Here is a 15316-nt window from a genome sequence, read left to right as displayed (position 1 = left end):
CCTTTATCAAACATGCCGTGATTTCCTTTAAGCACTGACCATGCAATCAGTGTAAGAAACAAACCACTAAATACCAGATGTAAATTATCTTGACTACTTTATATATGTGTACGTATAGCACATACACACACTACAGATATCCGAAGAAATATTGTGAGGGTTGTATACTAATTTGGAGTAAATTGTTTGCAGTTACCTCTGAGGTCATGGTAATTTCTGTACTAAATTTGGTCTCATCACAGTTTTACAGCCACCACAAATTACTCTCCTACCTGGTAAGATTCCAAGAATGGCGCATTATCTCATAAATGTGGACACTTACCTAATAAACACTAACCATTTCCTACTGCCACTATAAAAACAATTCATGTAAAACTGGCAAGAAACGACTTAGGCGGCTGTACAGGAAGCTATTTTCCTTTGTTAGGACTGGGTGGATTTGTACAGTTCAGAGTCTGCTCCTAGAGGCCAGATAAAAGTTGAAAGAAAAAAAGGATCATCTTCTATTTTAATTTCCTTAACATCTTATCCTGGTTTTACTCCCATCTTTCTGGCTTTTCCACTGCTGACTTTATTTTCTCCTATCCCCTTAAATTTACACATTCTCAAAGGTTCTAACCCCAGTTCTGTTCTTCCCAAAGACAACATCTCTGTTCAAAGTTTTAGCTATAGCCTCCATGCAGATGACTCCAAAATCTAGTGACTGAAATCTAATCTCTGCTGTGAGTTCTGGTTGCATCTCAAACTCTTCACGTTATAAGCTAGGCTCCTGGACTTCACTTCTCAAATCTCTGATTTTATCATTGAGACATCACAGTCTTAATTTCTCCTTTTCATCTCTAGTTAGACACCAAATCTTAAGCTTGATACTACCAGGTGTCCTTTCAGTTTATCCAATATTATTGCTAGATTAATTGTTCACATGTTTGCTGTTATCCTTTACAAAATCTTTTAGTGACTCCATGCTGACCACAGAATGTGATAAAACATTCCCAGTCCAAATGTACTGGGGACACAATATAGTATGTCCAGACTCAGTTCCTACTGATTCTTGGGAGTCCCTCGATCCCAATCAGGCCATTTTGTGTAATTCTCCAGCAATGCCTCCAGTAGCCTATTCTTCTCAAGTCCTGCCTTTAGCCACCACATGAATCATTCACTCCTCAAAAACTTCCTGCCAAAATACCTACCAAAGTAAATACTGTGTGTGAGTATAAATTATACTAGAGTCTTTGTTTCATTTCAGTGACCCAAAGCCAAGTATAAAGAGACGACAGTTATATCCCCACTGGGACTGCTATTTCTTATGTTTCCAATATTAGTGAATCTTAGTAAAATAATATATGTTCAGATCTTATATATAAAGAACTGAGAAGTTGCCAACCCCTTCCCTGCAACCAGAAAAACTGAAACTCAATGACTTTTCTTGGACCTATAAGACAGAGAACTGAGGTGGAAGAGCAAACAACCACTCCAAAATCTGAAGACACAGGCACATCCAGAGAGATACAGCACCTGACATTTGTTTATCTGGAGCAAAAGCTGCTGGGTACCATAAGCTAATAAGAACACTTAACTAGTAATTTTAGTGAATTGCTAGAGGTTGAGTGTGGATTAATGTGAAAGTGAGAAACTCCGGGAGAGCGCAGTCACAAGGGGTAGGGTTGGGGAACACTTTCCCTCCAGGAATGCCAACGGGTTCTCACAGGATGGATCTGAAGATCTGAGAAAAATTCCTCTATGGCCCTGGCAGGAGAAGAGCCGCCATTGTGAAACCTCCCTGATCTTTCTCCCTAACAAAGGCCTGCTCGTCAGTAAGATGGACATCTCCCCAAAGGGCAATACTGAAAACTTACCCCAACCAACAGACGGCAACTCTGCTCCACTCCAGCCCACTCCAGTCTTCCTTTCACCTAAAGGGGGGGAAATGCCATCGTCAACAGGAAGAAGAGGAAAAAAATGCTATAAATCAAACACTGCAACAGAAATGAAGAGTGCCTTTGATGGGTACATCAGTAGAAGAAAGAATGAGTAAACTTAAATATTGGCTAATTTTATTTTATCTAACATCTGAATTACATATTACATTTTATTACTTTTTTGGGGGCTTTATTGAGATATATTTGACATCTAACATTGTGTAAATTTAAGGTGTATAATTTAATGATTTGAAATACAGCCCCAATATATACATTACAAAACAATTACCACAAGATTAGTCAACGCATCAATTACCTCACAACATAGTAACAATTCCTTTTTTCCTTTTTGTGGTGAGAACATTTAAGATCTACTCTCTTAGCAATTCTCAAGAATATAATACTATATTGTTAACTATAGTCACCGTGCTGTACATTTGGTCTCAGTAACTTACTCATAACTGAAAATTTGGACCCACTGAACACCACAACCTATTTCCCCTACCTTCTAGCCCCTGGCTACCACTAATATGCTGTCTGTGTTTATTAATCCAGTCCTTTTTATGGCTGAATAATATTTCAGACAGAGAGAGAGAGAGAATGTGAGAGAGCATCACATTTTCTTTATCCACTGAAGGACACTTAGGTTGTTTCCATGTGTTATGAATTTGTCAAATTAACATTTATTAAGTGGAGCACAGATATATGGGATAGACCAAGATGGCAACACAGGAGGCTCCTGAAATCCCCTCCTCCCATGGACACACTTGATTATACAAATGAAGCAATTCCCTGTGAGAGAAATCCAGAAACTGGCTAAGCAACTCCTATACTTCTGGCTGTCGTGTGGGAAACCCTGCTCACTCCGCCATTTGTCGTGTGGGGTGGCCTGCGGGGTCTCTGGTCCCGCTCCCCGCATAAGAATGCAGGATATGTCTAGGCCAAAAAGGAACACCCACGGAGCCATAGGTAGGAGAGTCATACCACCATAGTCTCACTGGAGGCTGGGCCCACTGGACGCACGACCTGCCGTCCGCCTTTCCGCCAACCGACCGACCGACGAGTCTCCTCCACTCTCCTCGACTCTGTTCCTCCACTCTCTTCCGCTCTCCTCAGCTCCTCGGCTCTCCTCCGTAGCCGCAGCAGTTTTACCAGCGGCCAATCGGCTAACCGGCCACAGCCGACGGCCAATCAGCCACAGCCGACGGCCATCCATCACCCGAGCCAGCACCTTTCCACGTGAGGCCGAGAGCCTGTAAAACTACTTTCTGGGGCTCTGTCCCCACACATTGTGTATATAGGATCCACAGGATCTAGAAGGAAATGGTGAGACATAGACCAGAAATGTAGGGCCAAATAGGTGGTGACCTTTAAAGGAAAATGCTTGATTCCTATGTCCTCCCAAACCAATCTATTCTATTACCAGCTTAATTGTCTATTTTGTTTGTTGTTTCCCTTGTAACACCTTATAGTGACTCCAAACTGCCCATAGAATAAGGTAAACACTTCCCAGTCCAAGTGTTAGTTCTCCTTTGTATCTTCCCTTCCCTACTCTCATGAAGAAACCAGAGAGACTGTGGGGACAGAGCCCCAGAAAGTAGTTTCCAGGCTCTCGGCCTCACATAGACAGGTGCTGGCTCAGGTAGTAAATGGCCATCAACTGTGATTGGATGGCCATCAGCTGTGGCTAGTTGGCCGTCAGCTGTAACCAGTGAGCCATTGGCCACTAATATAACTGCTGTGGCTACGCTAGGAGAGGAAGAATGGGGGCTAGCAAGAAGATGGTGGCTGGGCTGGCAAGCGTGGATGGCAGTTTGCGGACAGTGTGGATCCAGCCTCCAGTGAGACTATAGTGCCGCCAGAGAGAATATAGTGGTATGACTCCCCTACCTATGGCTCCGTGGGTGTTCCTTTTTGGCCTCACCATATCCTGCGTTCTTGTGTGGGGAGTGGGAGCAGAGACCCCGCAGGCCTCCCTGCACGACAAATGGTGCAGCGAGCAGGGTCTCCCGCATGACAGAGACCTAAGCATTAGCCTTCGTTTCCTTACCCCATTTCTTGCCTGTTATTCTCTTAAAGCCCACTCTTCCTTCACAGCCCTGAGTATTTACCTGGGTGTCCATTTCTTTAGTGTGTATCTTTAAGTTCCAAAAGGTCAGAAAGCCTATCTGTTTTGTTGGCATCGTCTGACTTCAGTGATGGATGTTTGATGGCCGTACAGAGTACCCTTCACACGTTGCGTACGGATCACGAGAATCTTCTTTTTTTCTGAGCCATGCGTTAAGGATGGATAACGAGAATTTCAAAAGATTGGGCAGAGAGCAGTGAGAGGCCAAGACAGGGAGGTGAGACGAGTGGCGACAGGGAACCAGCTGTGAAAGTGCCTACGCAGCGGGCCCCCAAGGAAGACAATCCGGCCAGGCTCTCGGGAGATTTGGCCACGCATCATCTGGAGCCCATAGTGGGAAGAGGAAAGAAAAAATATCACACACGGGTGTGTAAAGTGTGCGCATCAAAAAAAGTGAGAAGTGAAACTCGGTACATACGCAAATTTTGTCATGTCCCACTGCACAAAGGAAGCTGCTTTCTGTAGTATCACACCAGGAGGGATTACTAACATCATAGGTGAGTAAATACTAAAAAATTCCATAGAAAAATAATAAATGACATAGAAGCATTTACGCTTTAAAGAGAAGAGTGCATTTTAAAGTAGTTTCTTTTAAAAACCTGCCGGAACAGAGGGGTATGAGGGATTTAAACCCCGCCGTACGCAACGTGTTAAGACTGGAGGACTCCCAGTTGCTGGGAGGTTTATCAATGGGCAAGCCTCAGCTGTCAGGCTTTTTCATCACTGCTTCAGCTAAAAGATTGTTGTTTCACCCAAGGTCACCCCCTTCCTGGAGTAGACCACATACAACGATGAGATGGGCGTAAAGGATAAAAGGCCTATTCCCTTGCCCCAGTAAGAGACAACACAGAGGGGGCATGCTAGTTTCAGAGCTCCCTGTGGGGTCGGCTGAAGCCCTTGTTGAGAGTGCATAGCAGCCCATGCCCTCCCTCTGCCCATCCCCCTTCCTTCTTTTTTCTTCTTCAGGTGTGATACCAAGAGCACCACCTCATAAACCCCCTGTATACTAATCTTCCTCTCAGAGTCTACTTCTCAATTTGAGACACCAGGAAGTACTTCGTGAGTAAGTGAATGAATACACAGAAGAATAGGTCCTATACCAGTTTGGGATGGGAACTAGGTAAAGTAATTACCGTTACCTGAAATCGTTAGTGATTTCCTAATTAAAGGGCCACGTGTGACTATTGTGAAATCTTAATAGTCTCTGTGTGCCTGGTCTTTTGTTTACTACATACTGATACGTATCGCTTTCTCCAAACCTAAAATTTTTTGTTTGATGTGTCACCTTTAATGACCTGGTGCTCTTGTCTGCCTGAACTGGTTGGGAAAGTTGTATTACTAAAAGTAATACGAAAGAATTTTGGTGTGTCCACATTTCATTATTCCTAATACTGGACTATTTCATGATTTGTTCGTGAATTGCTCTGAAATTGTAAAGACAAAGTATATGTAATGTCAAGTATTTGTATGCTGAGGAAAATAAATATTTTAAAAATCTCAGTGGTTAACATTTTGACCACTGGGTGTCACACGCATGTAGCTTTTAAAAAGAAGGACTTTTAGCCCACTGATTGGAAATAACTAATAAAGTAATAAAATTTTATAACCTATTTTCATTGTTCAACCTTTATATACTGGATGAATATCCACTAGAGGAAATTCTGTGTGAAGTACAATTTCCGCACGTTTTACTCTTTCTTCACAACAAATCACATAGAAATAGTTTTTTCTTACCATGATTGTGGTGGACCTTGTGTGAGTGGGGAAATGGAGCAGAAAGGGCAAGGCTGAACGAGGATGTGGAAACAATTGAACTACCACCTTATTGGAGAATCAGAGCCTACTAAATGGAAAACTATATTCCCAAAGTCACCCAGCTCTGTCACCAGGTTACCTCAGGCCATAGAAATGACCTGTCTGTCTGAACTTCTGTTAATCCTCATAACCTGTGTAAGTAAGTCCCTTTTTCCCTCCATTTTACAGATGGAGAAATTGAGGTACAAAGAGGTTAATAAATACCCAAGGTCAGACACGAGGTAGCAGAGCCAGAATTCAAAACAAGGAACATTCCCAAGGGTAGCAGATTATACCTTTGGCAAAGTCTTAGGTGGAGTTTTCAAAGTGTGGTGGTCCCTTAACAACCTTCATCAAAATTGTATATAATTGTTGTTAAATACTTGTTAATATATGAGTATATATTCTAGTCACATCCCAGAGACACTAAATCAGAAACTCTAGGGTAAGGTCTGGGACTCTGCATTTTAGTAAAATTCTATCAGGTGACATTTATGCACACTACATTTTGAGAATCCTTTAGTTAGAAAAGTGAAGTTGGGGAAGCTTCCTTCCCTGGGAAGGGAAAAAAGAGAACGGGCCTCCAAAAATGTAGCAGGGTTGGAATCTGAGTTCAGTAAGCACACCATACCCTCTTTAGTAGACACCATATGTGCATTGGAGACTTAGGTTTCATGAATCCCAGGGGAGAAACTTTATTTCACTCCACTGGCTTCAGAAGCCTTATAACCTCAGTTACAAATTGAAAGCTGAACTCTCACAAAATAGGATCTAGTTGGCCTTTATTAGGCAAACAAAAGAAGAATGAAATAAGATATATATTGGATTGGCTACAACTGCCTTTTGGAACAAAATTATTATTAATATTGTTAATTTGCATATTTGCCTGATGATTTTTCAATAATTCTGTCTGGAGTGAATACACTTCTCTAGATCATTTTCCAGCTAAACTGTATACAGCCTAGCAGGATTTGGCTGATCACACTATTTATTTTAATTAAAATTCTCTTTGGGCCAATTACTCAAAAACATGCCCTCTCTCCCTAAAACCTAGCTAGTTATCACAAAGATATTTTGTCCCTTCCTGCCTACCTGCATCTCCCTTCAGTTGTCATTTATACAGATCCTGGTGGACTATGAAACTTTCACAAAATGAGGATGAAATCTAAACAATTGAGAACATCAAAAGACCTATATTTTCTCATCTCTATTGGAGCAAATTTGATACCATAAATTAATATAAACCATTGAAATAGAAAATTCGAATTGAACAAATCATATCTTAGAAATATACATATATGTCATAGACATAGATTAGCTCAGATTTGTACTCCTATTATTAATTACAGTCTGAAATTTTCCTTTTTATCCCAAGGATAATGGTAGCCCTCATAGCTACAGACCAGTAGTTGCAAAGATTTTAAATTACTACTAGTTATATTGCAAATGAACAGCAAAAAATGCCAAAATTTATTTGCCCAAATCTGCTGAGTTTTAGCTTGAGATCATGTTCCTCACACTTCAGAAGGGTAATAATCCAAACTGTAAGTGTGAAATTCGAGAAATTAATAACTTAATTAGGATCATATCAGTCACCTCATAGCTTGCTATTCAGCTCTCTTCTCTTTGTTTTTCCCCGTCACTGTTTCATTTGATGACTACGTTTGGTTCACTCTCTTAGACAATACATAATTATTGATCTAATTAATCCGCAGAGCATTAGTCTGGAAAGAACAATTTCTCAATTCTTAGGCACTCAGACATGGGGATCCATGGTTGCAACTTCCCTGTAGCTTTTGCTGATGATGCCTGACACTCTGACCATGGCTGCTGAGTTCAAGATAACCTTATGAGACAGATCAGGCCATGGGAGGTGATTTCTCAGACTGGACCCCAGGAGACAATTTCTCAACTGTCAGCCCTGAAACTTGCATAACCAACTCTTACCTTTCATTGATTCTTTCCTTGACCTGTCTGCCTAACTGTAAAACCACCTGGTTATTATCAGTTCAGGGAAGGTGTTTGGGTGTGGGTGTGTGTGTTTCTGGACATTAGTCTGCCTGACTATAAAACCACCTGATTATTCTCAGTTCACGGAAGGTGTTTGGGTGTGTGTATGTCTGTGTTTCTGGACATTAGTCTGTCATCTTCCCTAGCTGCTAACATTTAGAATAAAGTACACTTTTCTCCTCACCAATCCTTGTCACTCAAGGTTTTGGGCCACAAGTGACAAACAGTGTTGGACCTGAGTCCAGTAACAAAACTGACTAAATGGGGCACACAGTCTTTCCTTATAACCAGTTTCCTAATTTGCAGGGGGCGGAGGTAGACTGATGACTCATTTACTTTGTTTCCTCTAACTTTCTTCCTCTAACTTTCTATACAAAGTAGCCATAAGGGTGTTTCCTACTTCCTCGTCTGCTAACTCCTTAGAAAATTCCATCTAGGTCTGTACCTGCGCACTTAGAAAGATTATTAATAATTCTTTCATTAAACTAATGAATGTAAAAGTAAATAAAACCAATGTAAACATTATTTAAATGCTACATTATTCCTCTTTGACACTGATTTTCAGTAACCTGATTTGAATTAATATTTTATAAATGTGAATGTGCTGGTTAAAGATAAAAAGTATTTCTATTTATAATTTTACACATTACAAGGAGAAATTACAAACAAAAAATAAATGAGGAAAGGTTAAAAGCCCATACACATTGTGTGAACACTCAAATACTTCTCCACCAGATTTATATACCCTACAGGTGGTAGCTAAGGAATTCTTATCACTTATAATTGACCTTTGCTTACCTTTATGTCTAAAGGAAGATTGATAAGATTTTTCATTACACACAGAATGGATGAAGAGATATTGAATCAATGGTATTTTGTGTCTGGTTTGGTTTGGAAAGTGGAGAAAAAACAAAGAATTAAATATGAGTAAGCCTTCATGCCTACAGGAAGGTGAGTTAGTAGATAGACAGGAATGTGGTCATTCCTTCTTTAAATCATTATTCACTAATTCATTCTTCCTTTAAACACTCCTTCATTGAACAATTTCTGTGGGCAAAACACTGCATCAGTCATTGAAGAAGTTTCCTACAAGTTCTCTGTTAGTACACAATAAAATCGCGAAGGGAAGACTTGCATAATGTAAGGATTTCCAGTCAAGATGACAGAGTAGGTAAATGCTGTGCTCACCTCCTCTCAGGACGACATCAGTTACAACTAAACTACAGAACAACCATTATTGAGAATTACCTGAAGTCCAGCTGATCCAAAGCCTTACAACTACAGACCTACAGAAGCAGCCACCTCAAGACTGATAGGAGGGGCTGATACAGAGCATGCTGGTCCCACACCATTAAAAATAGGGAAAGATATCTTGTTGGTGGAGGTCCACTCCTGAGGAGTGAGGGGCCCCAGCCCAGGATTTCAGTGCCAGGGAGAGAGGTGCCCATAATTTCTGGCTGTGAAAAACAGTGGACATTGTGTCTGAGTGAGATGGAGGGCAGCTGCACTCCCAGGTGCTTCTCCTAAAGGGACAGCAAACGGACTTACTCACTGATGAACTGACTTGCTCTGAACTCCAGTACTGGGGCAGCAGCTCAAAAGGCTCCAGGGACACACGAGGAGGAACTGAATTGTCTAGCTTCAGGTTGAGGAGCTGGCAGAAGCCACTGTTTCTTTGTTGAGCCCCCTGACCCCGCCAACATGCAGACGCACACAGAAGTATGCAAACACTGCATCTGAGTCTCCATCAAACTGGCTATCACCATTCATCTGCCCCACCCAACGATTCCCTGAGACCACACACCCCAAAATTCAGGCACATCCACACTGCTTCCACAGGCTTTATCCAATAAACGGCCTACCTTGGCTCATACTGTGGACATTCCTATAATTTCTCAAAGGTTCACAAAACCCAAATAAGCAGCAGTTTCTGCATATCCCGTACCTCTGGCTGAGCCACCCTAAGCCTGGTATTAGCAACAGCTGGCCTTGGATCAAGGCTTGGCCTCTCAAGGCACCTCCAAGCACAGCACGGACAGCAGCCGTCTCTGGATGCCTTTGTGGCACATGCCAGGTATCCCTGGGAAGGGCACAGATTGCAGCTGGACTTGGCCTGCAGCAGGTCCCCTCCCAGGAGGCCCAGGGGCTGGCAGTCCCAGTGGCCAGCTTCCGACTGGGCAGGAGCATCACCCAGCTACCTCCAAGGACGACACACCCAAAGGGCAGACTGGGCAGGCACCAGAGCCCTGCAGGCACAAGAGCCCTGCTAGAACTCTGTAGGGTCAGCCTCTGAACAACAGCTCTTCCACTGTAGTCACAGCCAGTCCTCACAACATCAGCCTGATGGTCAATCCCTACCATTGATGTGCAAACAGCAATCAAGTCTCAACTACAAGAGGGCACACACAATCCACACAAAGGACACACCTGGATCAGCTGGCTCTGATGAACAGGAAAGCTGCACCACTGGGTTCCACAGTACGCTTACTACATAAGGCCACTCTACTAAGACTGAGAAGCATAGCAGCCCTACCTAATACATAGAAACAAACACAGGGAGGCAGCCAAATTGGGAAGCTGTCCCAAATGAAAGAACAGAACAAAACTCTAGAAAAAGAACTAAACAAACTGAAGACAAGTAATGTACCAGGCACAGAATTCCAAATCTAATCTACTGTTGATTATAAAGCTGCTCGATGATGCCAGGGAGAACTTCAATAAAGAAATAGAAAACATAAAAAAGAACCAGTCAGAAATAAAGACTACATTAATTGAAATGAAGAATATATTAGAGGGAATCAACAGTAGATTAGATGAAGCAGAGGACTGAATGAGTGATTTAGAAAATAAGGTAGCAAAAAACACCCAATCAGAATGGCAAAAAGAAAAAAATAATCCCAAAAAATAAGGAGAGTTTAAGGGACCTCTAGGACAATATCCAGCTTACCAACATACACATCATAGTGGTACCAGAAGGAGAAGAGAGAGCAAGGAATTTGAAACCTATTTGAAGAAATAATGACTGAAAACTTCACTAACATGGCAAAAGAGATAGATATAAAGCCAGGAAGTGCAGAGAGTCCCAAACAAGATGAACCCAAAGAAGCCCACACCAAGTCACATCATAATTAAAATGCCAAAGGCTAAAGACAAAGAGAGAATCGTAAAAGCAGCAAGAGAAGAGCAATTAGTTACTTAAGGGAGCTCTCATAAGACTGTCTACTGATTTATCAACAGAATCTCTGCAGACCAGAACAGATTGGCAAGAAATATTAGAAGTGATGAATAGCAAGAATCTACAACCAAAATCACTCTACCCAGCAAAGCTAGTATTTAGAATAGAAGGACAGATAACGAGCTTCCCAGACAAGAAAAAGTTAAAGACGTTCTTCACCACCAAACCAGTATTACAAGGAATGTTAGAGGCACTTCTTTAAGCCAAAAAAATAAAGGAGGAGGAGGAGGAGGAGGAGGAGGAGGAGGAGGAGGAGGAGGAGGAGGAGGAGGAGGAGAAGAAGAAGAAGAAGAAGAAGAAAATGGCAATAACTATGTATCTATCAACAGTTACTTTAAATGTAAATGGATTAACTGCTCCAATCATAAGATAGAGTGACTAAATGGATAAAAAATCAAGATCCTTACATATTCTACAAGAGCCTCACTTCAGATCAAAAGACACACACAGATGGAAAGTAAAGGGATGAGAAAAAGATATTTCATGAAAATGGAAACAAATAAACAAACAAGCTGTAGTAGCAATATACTAGATAAAATGGACTTCAAAACAAATGTTATAGTAAGTGACAAAAAAGGACCCAGTAATCCCACTTTTGGGTAATCATCTGAAGAAACCCAAAATGCTACTTCAAGGGTAGCTATACATCCATATGTTCATTACAGCATTGTTTACAGTGGCCAAGATGTGGAGGCAGCCTGGGTGTCCATCAGTGGAAGAATAGATAAAGAGTAAATGGTACACATATACAATGGAATATTGCTTGTGCATGGAATGGAATGGGTTCTTGCCATCTGTGGACGCAGGGATGCACCTGAAGGGTATTGTGCTGAGTGAAGTATGTCAGACAGCAAAAGAAAGACGCAATGTTATTCCCCTTGTATGTGGAATCTAAATGTCATGCGGGGACTCAGTTCCCACTCCCCACACAAGAACACAGGATATGGTGAGGCCAAAAAAGGAACAACAACAGAGCCATAGATAGGGGAGTCATACCACTATATTCTCAATGGCAACTGGTCAAGACCCAAAAGCCAACATCCACCAGTACTCCAACAAGGGGTCTTCCTGGACCCCAGTCTCGCTGGCAGCCAGGCGAGACACACGAAGTAGGATCCACATGATCTGCAATCCGACATCCACTTCTCTGCCAACCAACCAATCAACACCTTAGCGTAGCCACGGCTGTTATATCAATGGCTAATGGCTAACTGGTTATAGCTGATGGCCACCCAGGCACAGCAGATGGCCATCTGATTACAACTGATGGCCACCTAATAATTGAGCCAGCACCTTTCCACATGAGGCCAAGAACCTGGAAACTGCTCTCTGGGACTCTGTCCCCACACTAAAGAACAAAATAAACAAACAAAACAGAAACAAATTCATAGATACAGAGAACATTTTGATGGTTACCAGATGGGAGGGGGTTCTGGGATTGGGTGAAAAATGGGAGGGGATTAAGAAATACAAATTAGTTGTTACAAAGTAGTCATGGGGACTTAGGGTATGGTATAAGGAATATAGTCAATAATACTGTATTAGCTTGATGCAAAAGTAATTGTAGTTTAAATGTTAAAAATAATTGCAAAAACCACAATTACTTTTGCACCAACCTAATAATAACTATGTATGGTGTTAGATGGTGTCATGCAGAGACTCAGCTCCCGCTCCCCACACAAGAACGCAGGATGTGGTGAGGCCAAAAAGGAACACCTACGGAACCATGGATGGGGGAGTCATATCACTACATTCGTGCTGGAGGCTGGGTTGGAGACACGGGGACCAGGAGCCACACGATCCGCAACCTGTCATCCGCTTCTCTGCCAACCAACCAACCCCCCAGCATAGCCACACCAGTTACATCAGTGGCTAATGGCTAACCAGTAACAGATGATGGCCAACTAGTCACAGCTGACGGCCATCTACTACCGAGCCAGCACCATTCCACATGAGCCCGAGAGCCTGGAAACTGCTCTCTGGGACTCTATCCCCACAGATGGGTACTAGAATTATTGGGGTGATAGGTGGGAGCGGGGTTGAGAGACAGTGTGAAAAAGTGAAGACATTAAGTACAAATTGGTAGTTACAAAATAGTCATGGGGATATAAAGTAAAGCATAGGGAATATAGTCAATAATAAGGTAACAACTATGTATAGTGCTAGGTGGGTACTAGACTAGTCAGGGGGATCACTTCTTAAATTATATAACTATCTAGCCACTATGCTGTACACCTGAAATTAATATAAAATAATATGAAATATCAACTGTAATTGAAAAAATTTTCAAATGGAGGGAAAGGTGAAGGGGAATAATAAATTCAAATTTCCTGGTATAAAACAAATAAGTGGTGTACAGCATGGAAAATATAGTCAATAATATTGTGATAGATGGTTGCTAGACTTATGGGGATCACTTCTTTAGGTTTACAAATGTTGAATAACAATTGTGTACACCTGAAACTAATATAATATTGTATGTTAGCTATATTTTAATAAAAATCTTTTTTAAAAGACTTGTACAATGTGAGACAGTTAAGTAATAATAGAAGGGAATATATGATTACGTTAAAAATAATTGACTAATGCAGACATAAAGTAATAGGAGACTACAAAAACAGAATCAAAGTGGGTTACAGTATTAGAACTGAGTTTGCTGGGAGACATAGAATTAAATTGATTCACGAACTCAATTCACAGCCAACACTTGTTAAGCATCTATTATGAGTGCTGTGCTGGGCTAGGTATGGTGTAGGATGCAAAATGAAGAGGACATGGACTCTAATGGCTAGAACTTACAAACTGGAATAGGAGACAGACATTTTATATAAATACAAGGCCCAAATGGTTAAATGTGGGAGATAACATATAAGTGAACAGTCACTGGAAAGCCAATGGGGGAGAAATAAAAAAATAACAGGGGCAAGGGACAGGGAGAATCAGAGGAGGTTTTCATAGAGCTGGTGTTAAACTACTTAAGGGGTAAAATGCCCTAAGGCACAGACAAATGAAACTTTAGAATAATCCTTAGGATTGAGCAGTTGACTCATTGACTACAGAGAGGAGGGAGTAGGGCAGAGACATGAATGAGAAAGAAGACCGAAAAATAAGTCACAGGGGAATCTCTAGGGAACCAGTGGGAGGCGTTTTGGATGAGGAAATGCATATAAGTTGTTTTGCAGTTCCAAGGAAGTGAAAAAGCAATGTGGTAGGTTAGAGTTCAGGGGAAAAGATCCAGAAGTTACCTTTGAAAGGGGGAAAACCCAGGTGGGCGTGGATATTCAGGAAATTAGTCTGCCTCAAATCGCCAGCAATTACATCATCATGCACATGCTCATTGCCATAACGCTCTATAAATCTAAAGTACTGTGACCTCCCACACCGCCCCACTTTCTTGAACCCATCCACTGGGCCCCAGGGAACAACACGGCAGTCATCAGAGTTTCTTCTACCCAGCCAATTACCTGGTGTCTAAATAGACATTTCAAACAGCATGGTCACAACAGAAGTCTTGATCCATAGCCCACCTCCCTGCCACCAAAATCATTCTACTATCATCAAGTCTTCACATCTAGAAATGGCATCTTCAGATACTCAATTGATTAGCCAAAAATCTAGGCTTCATCTTTCCTCCCTTTCTGTCTTTCACTCCTGTATTAATGGGTTAGCTGGCTCAATATCCATGCTATATCCTGAAATTGGCCACATCTCACCATTTCCACCACTACCACCACTGTTCACATGCTCCTCTTCTCTCACCTATACCACTGTCATAGCCATTTAGCCATGTCTCCTCCTGTGACCGCTAGGTCCATCCTGCATCTAATGGTCAGAGTGATCTTGTGAAAGCGTCTGTCAGAATGTCTCACCCTGCTGTGAATAATCTCCCAGCTAGCATAAAATCCTTGTCGTGCTTCCAAGCCCAGGGAGCCCCACTCATCATTTGCATTGGAACTCCTCTGTCACCTCCTCAGAGTCCTTGGCCCACATCCCAACTAAGGCAACTTTTTCTTCACTGTCTACCACATTACTTTGTTATCTTCTTTATAGCACATATAGATGCCTGCCATATCTCAGATATTTCCTTTATTAAAAAATGGTATATTTACCCCCAGTAGAATGTCAAGCATCTTAAGACAAGGGACTCTTTCAAGTACATGCATCCCTACAGTCTATAATAATGCCTGCCACATAGAAGAGGTTCAAAAATATATGTATTTTTACCAGTTT

This window comes from Rhinolophus sinicus, linkage group LG02, assembly GCF_036562045.2.
Source record: "Rhinolophus sinicus isolate RSC01 linkage group LG02, ASM3656204v1, whole genome shotgun sequence".
In the NCBI taxonomy this organism is placed as follows: domain Eukaryota; kingdom Metazoa; phylum Chordata; class Mammalia; order Chiroptera; family Rhinolophidae; genus Rhinolophus; species Rhinolophus sinicus.
The sequence above is the reverse complement of the archived record's forward strand: the minus strand, read 5'-3'. Positions refer to the sequence as shown.